General features: G+C 39.5%; 1 protein-coding gene across 2 annotated transcripts in view; it reads left to right on the top strand.

Annotated features, from left to right (window-relative positions):
• Positions 1-19,322, top strand: part of ST8SIA1 (ST8 alpha-N-acetyl-neuraminide alpha-2,8-sialyltransferase 1) — a 156,388-nt gene that overhangs the window by 68,252 nt on the left and 68,814 nt on the right. The window lies entirely within an intron of this gene.

Genomic DNA, 19,322 nt, shown 5'->3' with positions numbered 1-19,322 from the left:
CTTGTTTTTAAGTTATCTTGGCTCAGCTGCTGGAGGGAAACATTTTTTAGTCTTTGTAGTACTGCGGAGCCAATATGTTTAGGAAACAAACCAATCAATATAGCTCCCAAACAGCCACTGGCCAGAGACAGTAATAATTTTTTAACCCCTTGGAACTCTAACAAGGAAAAAGATTTCAGCCAAATTATAGACACTACACCAATGTGTAGTCTGGGCAGTTAGAACAATCATCTTTGACTTGAAAACTTGGTGACTTTTCTGGAAATTAGTAAAGGCCATAAATTAAGTAATCCTCTAAGACTTCTTTTTCAGATTATGATCACCTTTCATGGAAAAGGCCTTATAACAGAAGTAGCGGAGTGCTCTGTAATATTCAGAAGGAAGAATATAGAACAGGTCGAAATTTAAAAGTCAATGATCGGCATTAAGTTCTCAGTGCATATTATCATTTCATTGCATTTTATCATTTATCATTCATTTGTTCGTTTCCATAATGAACAGATAGTGGCAAGGAAGGATTTCGAACATGAAGATTTAGGTTCAGGGAAATAAATCGTGGTGAGGATTTATAAGATGTGGGGTGGATGAAGTGAGGGCTAGGAAAACTTGGGGGGAAAAGGCAAACTGTTATCATATTAATAAAAATACTGGCAATAAAATGTTATAGATAATGTCATGGCTTTTAAAAGAGAGTGCCTGGAGGCAACACAGATTTTATGTTTTAGTTTGTAAAAACCACTGGGATCTTGGTGAATCACGTTTTCCAGATAGTTGAGAGAAGTTTTAAGCAGAACAGTGGAGGGATGTGTGGAATGTGGCATATGGGGACAGGCAGGGAAGGTGTGGGAAAGTGGGCATTGGAAAAATGATCGAAAACAGGGAGGAGATCAAAGCAATGTGGTTATTGGTTTCTTAAGTTACTGGTTAATTAAGGTTAGTAATTGCTAATATTTCCTGAGTGATTTCTAAGTGCCAGGCTTGGCACTTTTTATAATAATCACCTTATTTAATTCGCAATATCTCTAGGAAGGTAGTTTCTTTTATGTTCCCCCATTTTATAGAAGAGAAAGCTGAGGCTTAGAGGGGTTCAGTAGTCATCTCAAGGTAACATGGTTAGTAAGTGGCAAGAATCCCTGACTCTGTCATTTGTGTGTTTAACTGTTATAGTCTCCATGACTTTTGAGTCCTTTCCATGACCTGGACACTTAGACGATGACTGACAAATAATTTAGGTATATTATATTACGTGTATAAATATAGAGTCTGTATATGTTATCGTTCTATCTGTCTGCAAAGTTTTCTTCAGTTAAGATGTGTTTGAGAAGTGCTGAGGGTTAAATTGGCCAACCCCGAACTTTCTGTTGCCAGTGCTGCTTTAGGGTTGGCATTAGGTTTAGTACACTTGAAAGGAAATCATTCTAGCCTTGAAAATCACGCTGTCAATGCACATTTTTTCTCACTGAGTCAGCTAAGTGTTATGTGAGCCAAATGGTCCATCAAGGCCGCTGCTGACAAAACAACGAAAGCTTCATTTACTTGAGAATCTTATTGGGAATTGAAAGAAGAAAAAGGAAATCTATGTATCTATGGGAAATGAAAGACATCATGGAACTACCGTACAGCACATGAAAGGCTGTCATATTTCAGGAGAGACACGGTAGCAGTGAAGAGTGGATGCAAGTGAAGATGGCCAAATAAATAGGAAAAAGACATATTTTAATGGAGTTTCAAATATGTTTCAAGTTATTAATTATGACTCTACAACAAGCACCTATGCAAATAAAGCAATGAGTATAAACTGCTTATAACTCCTCTATAAGTTCCTTAATTGAAATATTTCTATTTAGAAGAAAAATTATATTGAACATATTTTTGTTTTAATTCAGTGTTCTTATTTTAAAGCAGAAATAATAGATACATTTATTTAAATAAACTCAATTTCTAAAACTGTTACACTTTAAGTAAAACGTCTAAGAAATATTCATGAAAATCAAATATATTAAATAAAATCTACTAAAGAGTGGGTTAATTATATTTTTGTAATTTGATTAGGTTTTGTGGATATACTCTAGAGCTGTAGTTGGCTGAGAACTTAGTATGTGCTAGACTTTTTGCTAAATGTTTTGCACATATCGTCTGATAATTCCAGCATATACAGCTGGTTTACTGTCTCCATTTTACTTGTAGAAATTGAGGCTGAGAGATGTTACGTGACTTGCCCGGATCTCCCAGCTAGAAACTGGTTCCAAGATGTGAGTCCAAGCTGAGCCCAGATTCGAACTCAGGCCCACTGATGCCAAACTGTGTGAATATAACCAGTTAAACTGAACTGCCTTTCCTCTCAGATTAAGTAATCCGCCACAGAATGATTATAACACAATAAAGTCTCTCCCTTGGTATGTCTGAAATAGCTGTGAGAGTACATAAGGAGATTTCCACTCTGTTTTTCTTATGGAAATGGATGAATACTTACTCAGTTGCGAACTTTTATTGATATGACCCAAGTTGTTAGGGCGCACTGGGGTCAGTGAACCTGGTACAGTTTTTCTGGTGAGAAATTTCGCAGTGCATATCAAAAGCCTTAAATATGTGCTTCTTATCTGACCCAGCGATTCCACATCTAAGGATTTACCTTAAAATAACTGATCAAGTTCTCAAGGTTGTATGTATCAGGTCAGTAACAGCATGAGGAAATCTGCGTGGAATGGATTAGGGATGGCAATCTTGCTGAAAAGCGGTCTTGAAGAGGCTCTTGCATGGAACTTTACATAAAATTAAGCCAACCTGATTGTTTATACCAAAGGAGAAAATAGAGTGAGCTCATCCCTCCCTCCCCATCCACCTTCCTGGATTTGCCACAATCCAAAGATGTTTATAGCAGTGTTGTTTATCATAGTGAAGAATTGCGAACCACCTAAAATATTCACAGTAAGGAATCGGTTAAATTATGAGCCACCTATCCCGTCAAATAGAATGAGGGTATTAAAACAATGGTGGAAAGATGTGCATCATATCTTGTTAAATAAACATGCATGTTGCAACAGCAAGGATAAGATGATCCCATTTTGGTTAGAAAACAAACGACTGTTTAGGATGAGACTATCTGAATATGACTTAATATTATTTTAAACTGATATTAGGGAGACTTTTCAAAAAACCTTTGATCTGTTCTTTGTCTCTTTGAATCCTGAATTTTTCACAAACTGCCTTCTAAAAGGACCTCCTTCTTTGGGTCCTGGAAAGGGGAAGAGAGTCTTCCCCAGTCTTTGGCTAAAACTTCCCTAAAACATGCATTTTCCTATATCTTTCTGAATAATTGAAGATTCACACTCATCTCTTAACTCCTACTCTTTGGGTTTTTTTTAAGATTATATAAATATATTTTTAAAATTTATGTATTTATTAATTTTGGCTGCGATGGGTCTTTGTTACTGCGCACGGGCTTTCTCTAGTTGCGGCAAACGGGGTCTACTCTTCATTGCAGTGCGTGGGCTTCTCATTGTAGTGGCTTCTCTTGTTGCAGAGCACGGGCTCTAGGTGCATGGGCTTCAGTAGTTGCAGCCCGCAGACTCAGTAGTTGCGGCACGCGGGCTCAGTAGTTGTGGCACACGGGCTTACTTGCTCCGCGGCATGTGGGATCCTCCCAGACCAGGGCTCGAACCCGTGTCCCCTGCATTGGCAGGCGGATTCCCAACCACTGCACCACCAAGGAAGTCCCTAACCTCCTACCCTTTGAATTAATATAAGTCTGCTAGGGCCCTGCCTGGGTTCTAGAGGAGAAAATGCTATCAGCAAGCCAAACCTGGCCCTCAAATGTCTTTTGTTTGGCTTTTACTGTTTAAATAAAAAAGTCATCTGTACTATATTGCCAACATTAAAAACTAGATCTCATATAAAAATCTGGATTTTTAGTATTGCTTAGAAAAAAAATCAGTATATCTGGCAGCACTGGGTACCATAACAGGGTAGGGATCGCTTCCTGCTCTTTTTGGTTTGGTCAGGTGTCTTTTGTTTACCATAGTTCTTAGCACTCCCTATTGTCTTCCCTCCACTCTGCTTGTGCTTCCTGCCTGGATTCTGTAGACATTTGATTTTGTAACTCTTGTGTGCTAGACTCTTTTAGCTCAGCTGTGTATCCTTAACCTCTATACCAGTAGTCTGGAAAAGTTAACAGATTTGCTTTATTTGCTTATATTCCTAGCATCTCTGGGTAAGTCAATCAATGAATGAATGAGAACTTTTACATACTTATTGTGGTCAGTATATAATGTCTGAGGACATTAGAAGTTACAAGACATGCTTTATACTCTTGGGCAGCGTATTTTCTATTTGTGGAGGATGGGTATATACACAAAATGGACTAGCAATTGGTGCCAAACGCTAAGTGTCTAGAGTGTTTGGTTAGAAGGAGTGACAGTCGGCACTGTAGCTCTTTGGTGGCAGTGGGCAGGATTGTGGATGACGATCCCAGAAGATGAGATTGGTCAGGGAAAGTTCTAAGGAAGGAAGACCTTAGGTTGTGTTTGAGGGTTGGTAGGATCTGGTGGGTCACAAACTTTATTGTGCACATGAATTGTATAGGAGAACTTTAGCTTTTCATGCTCTACTCAGAGATTGTGATTCAAGAGGGCAGAAGTGGGACCAAGAATACTCATCTTTAATATGCATATCAGGGTGATTCTGATATACGTGGGTCACACTGAAAAAAGGGGAGAAGATGGTAGGGTGAAATAAGTAGAGGTAGGAGTGTGAGTGGGGACTTTAGAGCCTATAAAATTTAGCTGATTGGAGGTTTGTATGGCGGTGCCCTGGGAGATGATTAAGGGAGCAATGCTGGGAAGAAAGGGATGCTCTGGAAACAACTTCTTTTCCTTTTTTTTCTCACAAGAAAGGATGACAGATAATTTTTTATAAAGTTGGGGGGAGGTGGGAAGCCTCAGGAGCCAGTTATTCTTGAAGAGAATATTCTCTGTCTGATTTCTGCATTTTAAAAAAAAATTTTATTAATTTTTTAAATTGGAGTATAGTTGATTTACAATGTTGTGTTAGTTTCTGCTGTACAGCAGAGTGAATCTGTTATACATATACATACATCCACTCTTTTTTAGATTCTGTCCCCATATAGGTCATTACACAGTACTGAGTAGAGTTCCCTGTGCTATACAGTAGGTTCTTTTTAGTTATCTATTTTATATATAGTAGTGTGTATATGTCAATCCCAATCTCCCAATTTATCCCTCCCGCATGATTTCTTCACTTTTTAATGGAATAGTTATATATGGGACAGTACTGGGTTTGCTTTTTTTAAACCTAATAATTAATTTAATAGTTAATTAGCAGGCAATTGATCCGGTTCTGCTAGTTCAGATACTTAGTCAGTTAAATTGGATTAACAGTTTAACAATCTGCTCCATTACTGAGTAATTGCACACTATTTATAATTGAAAACAAAACAGATGCCTTAATTCCCACCACATTTTAGTGGAATAAACATAGAGCCGGGGGGTCAGGTTTTTTGCCCCAATATGTTGTGTAGTGACTGGTATATGATTGGTTGTCACTCAGTAAATACTTGCCAAATGTCCTTAGCTGAAATGTGTTTGATGTTTGTGGTTCTTCATTTCTGGGAAAAAAAAAAAAGGAATTTGATTAGGTTAGCAGTTTTCTGCACCATCAAATTCCTTGGGGTGTCTCAGTGTCACTTTCAGAAATGAGAGAGACCAAGAGGTCGGGGAGGGGAGGGCGCCCACCTTGACCTCAAACAACATCTTCTCTTTTGTTTTTCTATTTTTGTTTCTGTTGACGGGGTTTTTCTGCCTACAGCCTTGTTCAAAAAACAAGAGACTTCCATTTCCAAGCAAACAGAATAATGACATCAACAGTAATAAGTTTAAAAGTCTCTGACGTACTGAAGAAATGATTTGATTCAATTCCACATATACTTACAAGCCACCGTGCACAGCTTTAATACCTAATTCTCATGACTCATTGAGCATAAATGAATCCTAACGTTCCTCTGATCTGCTTCAGTTTTTGAACATTTCCTTGAATTTGTACAGGATCTTATTGGACACAATACCTGCAGACACTTCATAAATCTTAAGGGTGAAAAATAATTTGGTTGGTGGATAATAGAGTAGGGAAGGGGGGAGGGGAAGAGTCACTGTAGCAGCCTCAACAAAAATATAGGGAGACAAGAAATTTGGGCTGTATTGGAGGCCAACTGTCGTAAATAAAATGGTGTGGAGAGAATATTGGCTGTGAGCATAGATGATGTGGTTTGAGAAAAGGATGAGCAGGGAGTTTGGGGTGTTGGTGCGTCCTGAGTGCCTCTGTGAAGATCTCAAACGTTTTTGTCGGCAGACAACATAGTACATTTTGTACTTTTTTGGTAGGGGAGTGATTTGCATTAACCTTTGTTTGTTTATTTAATGATTTATTGAGGGATAATTGATACATGTATTTAATGAGCATTATTTGATGCATTTGGACATACTGCAAACACCTGTGATACCATCACCTTTGTCTTAGAAGAATAACTAGTATATGAGAGTGAAGGGGGGATGGGGGATAAGAACTAGAAGCCAACTAATAGTAACCAGCTGTTGTAAAAATATTTCCAATGAAAGTGGAAAGAGAAAAAGCATAGAAGAGCTTTTGAAGAGGTAGGTGTGAGGGTGATATTGAGGGATGAGCGAACATGACTCCAAGGTTTCTAGGCTTGTTGCTGAGAAAATCTGGGTCCATTAAAAATAAAAATAACAGTTATTGATCACTTACCTTGTGCCAGACAGAACTCATTTAATCCTCACAACAACTGTACAAGGTGGATACCATTATTACGAATGAGAAGAGTAAGGCACTGAGGTTAAGTAACTTGCCAGCGGTTACAGAAGAAACGTTAAGCCAGGACTTGGGTGCAGGCAGGCAGGCTCTAGGGTAAGGCTCATCAGCAGGAAGAGGAACTGAGCATATTTGCAGAAAAAGAATCCTTCAGTGGTGTTTCCACCTTGGGAGCTGAGAAGACAAAGTCTCGCCATGACATGAGGTATAGTTTCTGCTGCTGCGGCTGCCACTTTCTGCTTCACTACTAAGAATCACTGGTCACTACCTTTGCAATGTGCATGCCCTTCATATTTCCTTTCTTTTCCACCATAAAAAGCCTCCCAGTTTTGAGAATTTTTGAAATGTGGCCAACCTCTGGCTTAAAGCACAGGCGCAGCCTTCCTATGGCTTTATTTATTTAATAAAAATATTTTATTTATTATTTATTTATTTAGGCTGTGCCAGGTCTTAGTTGCAGCATGCAGGATCTAGCTCCCCGACCAGGGATCGACCCCAGGCCCCCTGCATTGGGAGCTCGGAGTCTTACCCACTGGACCACCAGGGAAGTCAGTCAGTCCCCCTTACGGCTTTAGCGTCCATGGGTCAGAAACAAGATCAGTAACAAACTTCAGTTAACCAGGAATTGAATATGAAATGTTCAATAAATCTGATGAATGGTCATCTTGTTACTGACAGCAAGTTTGTGTGCCTGACACACAGTGAGGCCAAACAAACTGAAACTGGCGTTTGGAGCAGAAAAATGTTTATTGCAGGGCCATGCAAGGGGTCGGGTGGCTCGTGCCCAAAAAACGTGAACTCCTCAAAGGGTTTCAACAGAGCACTTTTTTTTTGTTTAACATCTCTATTGGAGTATAATTGCTTTACAATGATGTGTTAGTTTCTGCTGTATAACAAAGTGAATCAGCTATACATATACATATATCCCCATATCTCTTCCCTCTTGTGTCTCCCTCCCTCCCACCCTCCCTATCCCACCCCTCTAGGTGTCACAAAGCACCGAGCTGATCTCCCTGTGCTATGCAGCTGCTTCCCACTAGCTATCTATTTTACATTTGATAGTGTATATATGTCCATGCCACTTTCTCACTTTGTCCCAGTTTACCCTTCCCCCTCCCCGTGTCCTCAACTCCATTCTCTAGTAGGTCTGCGTCTTTATTCTCGTCCTAGGTTCTTCATGACCTTTTTTTTTTTTTTTTTAGATTCCATATATATGTGTTAGCATACCGTATTTGTTTTCCTCTTTCTGACTTACTTCACTCTGTATGACAGACTCTAGGTCCATCCACCTCACTACAGATAACTCCATTTCGTTTCTTTTTATGGCTGAGGTGAGTGAGAGGCTTGGTTAGTTGTTGCAGACTTCTTGGGGTCGGAATCCTTTGTTCTTGCAGCTGTCCATGTAGGTCATGATGTTCTTGCCAACTTCCAACAAGACAAAAATTATTTTCTGTTCTGCATCTTTTTTATCTCTATATGAATGGACTCTTAAAGGTCAGAGCCCTGAGAATAGGCCATCCTATATATTTCAGGCTATAGGCAACATTCTTTTACAAAAGGTGCAGAGTCAGCATGACTAGGCAAAGTAAAAGGAACAGATCTAATAAGGAGTCAGATTTGTTCTTACAATCTGAACTGATGTTTTATTTTTGGCTTCCAAAAGTTATGTCCAGAATAATAGATATGTGAAAAATACATAATATTCCTTGGAATACTTAAGTGTTATTTTTTTTTATAATGGATTGAGTCAGAAAGTTTAATAGGGAAACAGTACCCAATATATAAATATTCACATCATTCAATTTCCAGAGATGCCGCCTATGTAGAAAGACTATTAATACTGAGCTAATCTTTTTAAAAATCATAATTTTATTAGTGGAATGGGGAATACAGATCTTAACAACAACTTTCTGGAAATTCATTTTGTATAACTGAAGAACAGTTAACCTTTTTTGAGTGGTAGGGATGTACAAATATTCTGTAATTAGTATTTATAAATATATATCCCCAGGTGAAGTTTTGGGTAATATCTTTTTAAAGGGTTCAATAATTAAATATCTGTAATGAGAAGCATTTGTCTCTGAAATAAATTAATTGCTAGATATTTTCATCATAAAAATGCTTAAACATGTGAAATAAGAAAACATCTGAAATTTTAATTTGGACTTCCAAGGGGGCTGGTTAAATAACCAAAAAAGCAAATATTGGAAAAAGCTTATTTACTGGAAAGGACCAAAGCTGCTTTTGATTCAGCTGCATCTTGTCATTATTTTGCCTGTTTTGTTGGGCGCCATACTTACTAGGAATTTGCTTGTGGGAACTTGCCAGTCTTTAGTTGAAATAATAAAGTGGGATACAGAGGTAAAGAGATGTGCATCTGAAGAATATGGTTGGAGGGCTGGGGGCTTCATTGATGCACTGGTTAGAATGTAATTAGGTCCTTGAGCAGGGCAGTGCAATTAAATAGTCTAGGAGGGCATAATTAGATGGGTGGCTGAATGGTGTAATTACATTCAGAAGAGGGGGGCTGTAATTAGATGTGAGGCGGGGGGGGGTGTATTTAGATGCCTAGGTTGAGGATATAATTAACATATGGGCGAGAAATTAAATTATGTGTGTGGGTGAAGCATAATTATGTGTGGGAGTCCATGTGGATACATGGGTGAGGGTACATAGAAATGAATGGGTTAGATGCAATTAGATGTGTGAGCTCATGTTCTTATGGACAAAAACTTGATATTTTCATCAATAGGGGCAAGCATATGTTTTGACTTAATCACTAATAGCAGCTGGCATATAGTGACAGCCTTTCAGGCCTATCTAAAGGGTTGCAAATCAAAATCCCTGCTTTTCTATTAGGACTTGAGACCCACATCTAACATTGACATTGATTCCTCTTCTTAATCATGGTACTTGGTGGTGTTCTAAGTACTGAAAGGCTTGGTAATTTTTCTAGCTTGAAAACTGCATGACAAGGAAGACTTACTCCTCCTTCCTATAAAAGAGAAATCTGGAGGGAGTAGCAGAGCAAAACAAAGATTTTTCCTTTGGATTGTGAAGCGTGAAAATAGAAGTGCCAACTCTTCCAGCTTAAAGTATCAGCATAAAGTTACATGTGTAACAAAACCAGCAAAATTTAGCTTGACAGCCTCATTTGTTTTTTAGTTTATGAAACCATGTTTATTCAGCAATATTAATGGCATTTATCCCCTTCCTCCCAAGTATAAAATTAGGAAGGCGAGGAATGTAGGTTACGGGTACAATAGAAACAGAATGATAGAAAGAAGCTAGAGGAAGAAGAATCTAGAACAAGTTAGGTCCAAAAATCACCCAGTGCATCTGAGAAACTTATATTGAATTAGTGAAGTATGGTGAGAGTTATAATAATCTGATATATCCTGTATTAAATTTAAAACAGTGGAGTCTTTTGTTACCATCTTCAAAAGCAAGAGAGCATTTTAAAATACAAATTCATTGCTTACAGAAATTCTTGGTATTAAAGTTATTTCACTGGCCACTAGTCTGCTTAATCTGATTCAGTCTGTTACTCAGTTCTCCTAATTCTGGACACCTTAGAGCCTCCTCTCATCTGTTTAGGGCTTAGGTTGTATCTGGTCGAGCTTCACCGTGGATAGAATCCAAGTGGGTCGCTTCCAGGATTTCAAACTTTTTGGCTTCCTGGTGCTCCCAAGAAGCCTAGATTTAAGGTTAGTTATTTTTATGACCTGGATGTAGGGACATTACAGCCTTCTCCCTAATCTCCAGTTTTGTCCTACAGTGATTCTGCAGAACATTTTTTATTCTTTGATTCTGATGCTAATTTTTTACATTGTTAGACATGCCTAAAAGATACCCTCTCTCTCCAAGAATATTGTAACTTTTTTTTTTCAGGCAAGGCTTTATTGGGGCCCCTGCTGCAGCAGGGGTGGGGAGTGAGAACAAACAACAGGTTCCCTTGCTTGCTTGCTTCCCCAAGGGGGGGCGAGCTTGTTCCTTATATGGGGGTGAGGGTAGGGGTGTGTCCAGGGCTAGGGCCGGAGGGGTGGCTTCAGTGGTTTGCCCACCCCTTTGTGGTGTTTTGTTCAGGGCGCATGCACACTACCCTGCTTTTGCTCCAGGTTCTTCAGGAGTGGCAGTTGGGTTTTTTGGTCTCTTTTTTGTCCATAATTTTGCCCCAGCTGGGCATGTACACAGTTATTTTTAGTCCCATACAGTTTCTTTGTATTTTGTTGCTGGAGGAGAGGTGTGTCCAGGTACAAGCTCTGCAGCACTGCAGCAAAGGGTCCCAGGTCCCAGCCTGTCTCATTCCCCCCTGAGAGACTCTACACCCTTATTCTTAAGGGGTAAAGGGCCGAAGGTCTCTTCTTCTGAAACTTCCTCCTGCTGGACAGGGGCCGCAGACCCTGGCCAGAGGTGTAGCAGTCCCTTGCTGACTTCTGCACTTCTAATTTGTGATCAGAGGCGCTGTTACTAAAATGTTGTGTATTCCTGTGAATATAGTTACCACAACTTTGTTTAATCCAGTTCTTTATTTACTAAATGGTTTGCACGTTTCTTTTTTCCCACACCTGTCCTTCCTCCCCTCCCTGCAAATCCAGCCCAAACTCTAAGAATTAGAGATTGATGGTGGTTAACTCAGTCGCTCATAGAGGTAGTGTAATTATCATTGAGGACATCTAGTTATGTCTATGTGATGGAAGATGAGTAGGTGATCAAGGTCACTGGGTCTTACTACTTTGTTGTCTTGTGTGGATTGCCCATGAAGAGGAAGAGGAAGTGACGTGTTTGGCTTTGGAAATGACTTGGTAAATAAGGCTTTATTCACTTAATTATAAAAGTCTTTCTGGGACACTTTGGAGCTATTTACATAAGGCACAAAGAACAGGGTTTAAGTTCTTCAGTTTTTAATAGCTTTCTTCAAGGCATATTCTCAGCCAGGAATATTTTCACAGTTGGCGTTTGTAGTTTGTTTCTGAAAAAGTCTTCCAACCTGTAACAAGTCTTTTCACTTTCATTCATGCCATAAAACATCAAAGACTCTAATTTTTGTCTTTTTTTCCCCAATCTTCCTAAGATGATCTAATAGGCCGAAATCTCAACTACCTTTCTTATGCCTGAAAACTTCAGATCTCAGGTCCCAGTGTCAGTTCCTCAGAGAGATTTTCCCTAACCTTATAGCATTCTGTACTTTCCTATTTGTTAAATTCTGTTTTTCCTGTTTCCAGGAGCAGGGTATGTGTCTATTTTGTTCACCAGTACGTTTCCAGCATCCATAACAGCTCCTGGCGCATCTTAGTGCTCAACAAATAATTGTTGAATGAAAAGGGAAGTCAGGCATCAGGGCTATTTAAGAAGAGGCACAGGCAGTGCAGGCTGTGGACCGTAATAAGGGTAAGGGTGTCTCAGAAGCAAGATTCTGAATGGCTTCATTAATCAGCTTATGTTTAGAGAGTGGTGGGTCTCATGTTTGTTCTTGAAGTTTGGAGATTATATATCCATTATGGCAGAAGACCTAAATAGACATTTCTCCAGAGAAGACATACAGATGGCCAAGAGGCACATGAAAGATGTTTCGCTAATTACAGTAAGTCCCCTACGAACGAGTTCCATTCTGAGAGCTTGTTCGTAAGTCCAATAAAGTTAGCCTAGGTACCCAACTAACACAATCGGCTATGTAGTACTGTACTATAATAGGTTTATAATACTTTTCACACAAATAATACATAAACAAACACGAAAAATAAAGAAAACATTTTTAATCTTACAGTACCATACCTTGAAAAGTACAGTAGTTCAGTACAACAGCTGGCATACAGGGGCTGGCATCGAGTGAACAGGCAAGAAGAGTTACTGACTGGAGGAGGGGGAGGAGGTGGGAGATGGTAGAGCTGAAGGATCGTCAGCAACAAGAGACATAGGGCAAGCTGCAATTTCACTCACGCCTGACGTTGATGACAGAGGTTCTGGTTCCTTGCTTTATTCAATTCTATCTACCCTCTTGAAAAAACGATCTAGTGATGTCTGGGTAGTAGCTGTTTTTTTCTCATCATGGATGACACAGTAGCACTGGATTGCATTCTGAATGGCTGCTGCAACCTTCGTGTACCATTCTACCTTCCAGTCCTGTGCTTCAAATACTAACAGTGCCTCCTCAAATAAAGAAAATCCCCTTGCCATCTCCTGCGTTGTGAATCTCTTCAGTTCTTCAGTTACTTCTTCTTCCTCTTGTCACTCCACTCTCTCAATTATTTTCACTTTTGTTTCCATCGTTATCTTTTGGTGCTTCTTAGCAGCACCAACTACATCACCGCTGCTTTTACGCTTGCTGCCAGCATCCTGGGCTTGAAATAAAGATACTGTACTATTGTACTCTATACAGTACAGTACAGTAAAGTACACAAAAGCACAACCACTTGTAAAGGATGCACATATGTGACAATGTACACCAGACACGTGAACTAACTTATGTGATTGGACGTGCGAATGCATGTTCACATCTTTGAAAGTTCGCAACTTGAAGGTTCGTATGTAGGGGACTTACTGTATTAGAGAAAGGCAAATCACAACTACAGTGAGGTATCACCTCACACCAGTCAGAATGGCCATCATAAAAAAGTCTACAAATAACAAATGCTGGAGAGGGTGTGGAGAAAAGGGAACCCTCCTACACTGTTGGTGGGAATGTAAATTGGTGCAGCCACTATGGAAAACAGTATGGACGTTCCTCAAAAAACTAAAAATAGAGTTGCCATATGATCCAGCAATCCCACTCTTGGGCATATATCTGGACAAAACTTAAAAAAGATACATGCAGCCCTATATTCACAGCAGCACTATTCACAATAGCCAAGATATGGAAACAACCTAAATGTCCATTAACAGATGAATGGGTAAAGAAGATGTGGTGTATATATACAATGGAATACCACTCAGCCATAAAAAAAGAAGGAAATAATGCCATTTGCAGCAACATGGATGGACCTAGAGATTATCATACTGAGTGAAGTAAGTCAGACAAAGACAAATATATGATATCACTTTATGTGGAATCTAAAATATGACACAAATGAACTTATCTACAAAACAGAAACAGACTCATGGGCATCATCAGAAAATCTACAAACAACAAATGCTGGAGAGGGTGTGGAGAAAAGAAAACCTTCTGGCACTACTGGTGGGAATGTAAATTGATACAGCCACTATGGAGAACAGTATGGAGGTTCCTTAAAAAACTAAAAATAGAATTACCATATGACCCAGCAGTCCCACTACTGGGCATATACCCAGAGAAAACCATAATTCAAAAAGACACATGCACCCGAATGTTCATTGCAGCACTGTTGACAACAGCCAGGTGATGGAAGCAACCTAAATGCCCATCGACAGATAAATGGATAAAGAAGATGTGGTACATATATACAATGGAATATTGCTCAGCCATAAGAAGGAATGAATGGGTCATTTGTAGAGACGTGGATGGATCTAGAGACTGTCATACAGAGTGAAGTAAGTCAAAGAGAAAAGCAAATAACATATTAACACATATATGTGGAATCTAGAAAACTGGTACAGATGAACCAGTTTGCAGGGCAGAAATAGAGACACAGATGTAGAGAACAAACGTATGGACACCAAGGGGGGAAAGCGGGGCGGGGGATGGTGGTGTGATGAATTGGGAGATTGGGATTGACATACATACACTAATATGTATAAAATGGATAACTAATAGGAGCCTGCTTATAAAAAAATAAAATTCAAAACAAAAGCAGAAACAGACTCACAGACATAGAGAACAGACTTGTGGTTGCCAAGGGGGAGGGGGGTGGGGAAAAGATGGATTGGGAGTTTGAGAGTAGCAGATGCAAACTATTATATACAGAATGGATAAAGAACAAAGCCCTACTGTATAGCATAGGGAACTATATTCAGTATCCCATGGTAAACCATAATGGAAATGAATATAAAAAAAGAATGTATATATGTGTATAACTGAATCACTTTGCTGTACAGCAGAAATTAACACAACATTGTAAATCAACTATATGTCAATAAATTTTAAAAATAAATAAACGAATAATATATCCATTATGACATTAAGAAAATGCCTTTAGGTCAGACACTGCTTAAAATAGATTGTATGCTCAGTAGAAATCTGCAAATTAAGTAATTCTTGAACAAATTGTTGATCATCTGATCTGTTCTTAGTTTGCATATAGAACAGTGAGCAAAAAAGATATGATACTTGGATTGATTCATACAAAAATGTGCATTTAAAAACTCATTGATTGATCAGAGTAGTAGATATACCCTCCAAGGGCCAATAATTAGAAAATATTTTGTTCAAAATCTATGTAAACCTTTGAAATTGCAAGTATCTCACACAAAGGTAAACTATATGTAATAGTAGTGCTTTAGCAATGTAATGATAATTTTTCCCCAGATAATTTAATTCTTTTAGTATTTAATAATGTACTAGTCTCATATATTTTATATGGGACTTCAGAGTTTTCTGATGATGTTCAACACCTCAGCTGATTTTAATTCTCATAATCATACTGGGAGACAGATGGGATAGTTATTATCATGCCTGACTTCCAGTGAGGCACTGAGAGTTTGCAGGGCCTGGTAAACCATAATCTGAATCCAGATGGTTAATATAATAGAGTCATTAAGAAGATGGCCATTAATAGATGGAACAGTGATAGGTGAAAAAACTTGGCCAAAGATTTATAAGGTGAATCGGTGGTCAAGCAATATTTTGAGACCATTGCTGTAGTCAGTCTGCCTAATCCATCCTTTCATTTAGAGTAGTATTTTTTAAGGTTAGCAGGAAGAGTGTTATAGTATAGTACTATGTTCTCAGACCCAGTAGATATTTTCTTACATGGGTGCAAGGAGATACCTTTGAAAAGAAAGGATGCAGTTAGCGCCTTAATAAAAATAGTCCTTGACAGAATCATAATATTTTTGTGGAAATGGATGACCAAAATTCTTTCTATGTAATATACACCAAAAGGAGGACACCTTGTTCACGGATCATTCTGGTAAACATCGACCATTGCCAAGTTAAAATATTTTGTGTGTAAAATAGAATAATGATAGTATTATCTCAATTAGTTAAAAACAAAATTCCGCAGTATTTTCTCAATTAAGTTTTTTCTCTGTAAAACTTTGGTGAGCTCCTTTGTTCACTGGCATATTACCAATGCCCAGAAGAATGCACCCAGATACCAGAGAAACAGTTATTGAAATGAAATTGCTTGTGTGAGGGCTAGCATTGACCAAATGAAGAGGAAGTAAGCAAATATTACCAGCACAAAGTCAGAATTGGCTTCCTCCTCAACTGGGCTTTTGTTCAAAGGCTTAAAAAAGTGTAATGGTGTGTGTGTGTGTGTGTATAAAACATATATATACATATATGCTGTATATGACATATACGTATATATAATGTAAGAACAGGTAAACACCATATAAAGTAGGTAAATTTTCTGCTAATAAAATTATTCCAGTTGTTAATATAGAGTGTGATAAATCACTATTTTACCATGTTTCTTCCAAACCCATGGAATCTAAGTATTTTGTGGCTTGAACAAGTCAGTGAACTCTGCTAGAAGGAGGAAAGAGATGAAAGAAGAGGGGAAGGATAATGGGAGGACCACCATGCTAGTGGCTCAGTGAGATGCTTTATGTACATCATCTCATATAAGCTCATATAGTCAGTCCTGTGCAGCATTATCCCTCTTTAGAGACCGGAAGTGGAACGCTCACGGGTCCCACAATCTGGAAGTTAGGAGGTAGTATTTGTACCCAGGTTTACGCTGCTACTCCTGCTGCCGCTTCCCAGCTCTGCTTGTTCTGTGCCCCGATTCTTGCTTGGAAAACTGGGATTGTCGGTCGATCTGGTCCAGGGACTTTCCTTTAACAACAATGAGCGGGGGTTAAGTTGGCTTTCACAAAGCAAACTAAATATTAGTAGAGCATGAGTGAGCCCACACTTTTGACATAAACTATATACAGATAGTTGTATAACTCACTGAACTCAGATCAGGCTTCCATCCTCACTCCTGAAACAGGTCTGTCCTGAGGAAGGTTACCAGTGACCTCCATGTTGCAAAATCCCGTGGCAATTTTCCGCACTTATCTTACGCAATCTATCAGTATCATTTGCTGCAATTTTTCCCCATCCTTCTTGAGTATCTTGAGATATTTTTTTTTAAACTTAGCTTGCAAGACACCCTACTTTCCTGTTTTTCTCTCCCATTCCATTGGCCACTCCTTCTGTCTCCTTTACCGATTTCTCCTCAGTCTCCTGACTTCTTGTTGGAGCCTCCCAGGATTCAGTTCTTAGACCTCCTCTCTTTCCTGTCTACACTCATTCACCAGCTTGTCCCCCGATTTTAAATATCCCCTATATGCTGATCACCTCCATCTTTCTATCTCCAGGAGAGACCAGTTCCCCGACTGTATTCTCATATATTCAACTGCCTACTTGACATTGCCACTTAAATGTCTAATGGGGATCTCACACTTGACATATTTAAAATTGAACTCCAAATTATCCCCCCTCCAAAACCTGCTTCTCTATCATCTTCCATGTCTCAGTAAATGGCAAGTCTGTCTTCACAGTTGTCCAAGCCCCAGACTGTGGCATCGTTCTTGATTCCTCTCTTTTTCTCTTATCCTATTTCCATTGCATCAGCAAATCCGGTCAGCTCTTCCTCCAAAACATCTCCAGAATCTGGTTACTTCTGACTACCCCCACTGCTCTCACTCTAGCCCAGGCCACCAAAATCTCTAGTCTGCTGTTTCAGGAGACTGGTCTCTTTCTTTCTGTGCATGACATCTTACAGCCTATTCACACAGCAGCAGAGTGATTGTTCCAAAATATGTTATAGCGTCACTCCTTTGCTCACCCTTACTTTGACTTGATTCTCATCTCATAATAAAGCCCAAAGTCTTTACAGTACCCTCCAAAGCTCTACAGAATTTGTTCCCCAACCTTCCTACCAGATAAGTCTCTAATCTCTCCTCCTTCTCTGTCCCTTGCTTACTCATCTCCAGACACAGTGGGCTCTTTCCTCTTCATTTCACACCCCAGGAGTGTCCCCTCCCAGTGGTTCCCACAGGTACCTGTAAGGTTCACTACCCCCTGTCCTTCAGGGATTTGCTTCCATGTCTCCTGACCACCCTATTTCAATGGCAAGTCCTCTTCAAAAGTATTTCCTCATCTTCTCATGCCAATGATTTTCTTTCTCTCCACAGCCCATGTCACCATCTGATATTCTGTTTATTTACTCATTTGTCTTATTTATCATCCATTTCCCCGCTAGGATGTAAGCTCCTTGTGAACAGGGATTATTATGTCCCTGTCACCCAGGACAGTGCCTGGGACATAGTAGGTGTTTAATAAATACTCGTGGAATAAAAAAACAGTTAATTTGAGCATAAAGACTTAAATCTACGTCTAAAAAATTACAGATCTAGCCCATGTGTTTGTTGATTTCAAACCTTCCTCCCAGGAGTGACTGAGAAAAATACCACGTGCCATCCTGGCTTATCCTGGGCATGTTGGAGTGCTGGCCTTTGCTTGACACTCCTCTCTGTATCCTGATCTGGAGGTCACTGGACAGTCTCTGCTGTAGTGTTATGAAGGGAAGTCTTTACCATCTGCAAATGCTTAGACGCTACAGTTTCAGTACTGTATCTTCATCAGCTATATTGTCATAGCTCTGGCTATTCCTTTTACAAAATAGAAATCAAGGAAGTGAAATCCCCTTCTTGTGCTACAGTCAGTGCCCCTCACCTACCAGTGATCACTCACACCCCTGGAATTTCATTTTTCTGCTTTAATTACTTTATGTGCATATATTCGGGTATTCATTTATTCTTTTGGTGTAATCCATATTATGCCCTTCAGATTCATCAAGGATGGCTGACTTAATATCGGCATGGTTATTTTATGTCCCAATTATGCAGATGTAAGGTGTTCCCCCAGAGAACACCAACTACTGTGCCTGGTTTCAGCAAGCAGGAAATGCTGTGCCTCGTGGTTCTTGCTGACCCAGCTAAAAGAGACCGAATGTCACATTTCACTTCCAGGGGCTAGTGCTGGGCTTTGATATTCCCTGGTACTATAAATAGCACCCCAGGGAACATTCAGGTACACGGAACATTTTCTTTGCAGTCCAGTTCAATGTCTGCAGAAAGTTATATGCTGTCTGGATGGACACAAGTCACTTGTGCCTTAGTGCCTCCTAAGTTCTAGACAGACCCACCCAGAGTGTTCATGTGCTCATAAACACAGCGTTTGCTCTCAGCATACTTCTGTGCCTCTGTTTATGCTGCTGTCTCTGCCTGGCAAAATCTTACTCATCCTTAAAGATTCATCTCGAGTGAGAAAGCATTCCCTGAATCAGCTTGACAGACGTGCCTTCTTGCCCCTCTCTGGATTCTCCACAGCATGTGAAACATACCTCTTC

The sequence above is a fragment of the Balaenoptera borealis genome (genome assembly GCF_965194805.1).
Source record: "Balaenoptera borealis genome assembly, chromosome: 13".
Lineage (NCBI taxonomy): Eukaryota > Metazoa > Chordata > Mammalia > Artiodactyla > Balaenopteridae > Balaenoptera > Balaenoptera borealis.
Note: the sequence above shows the minus strand (reverse complement) of the source record. Positions and strands in the feature narration are given on the sequence as shown.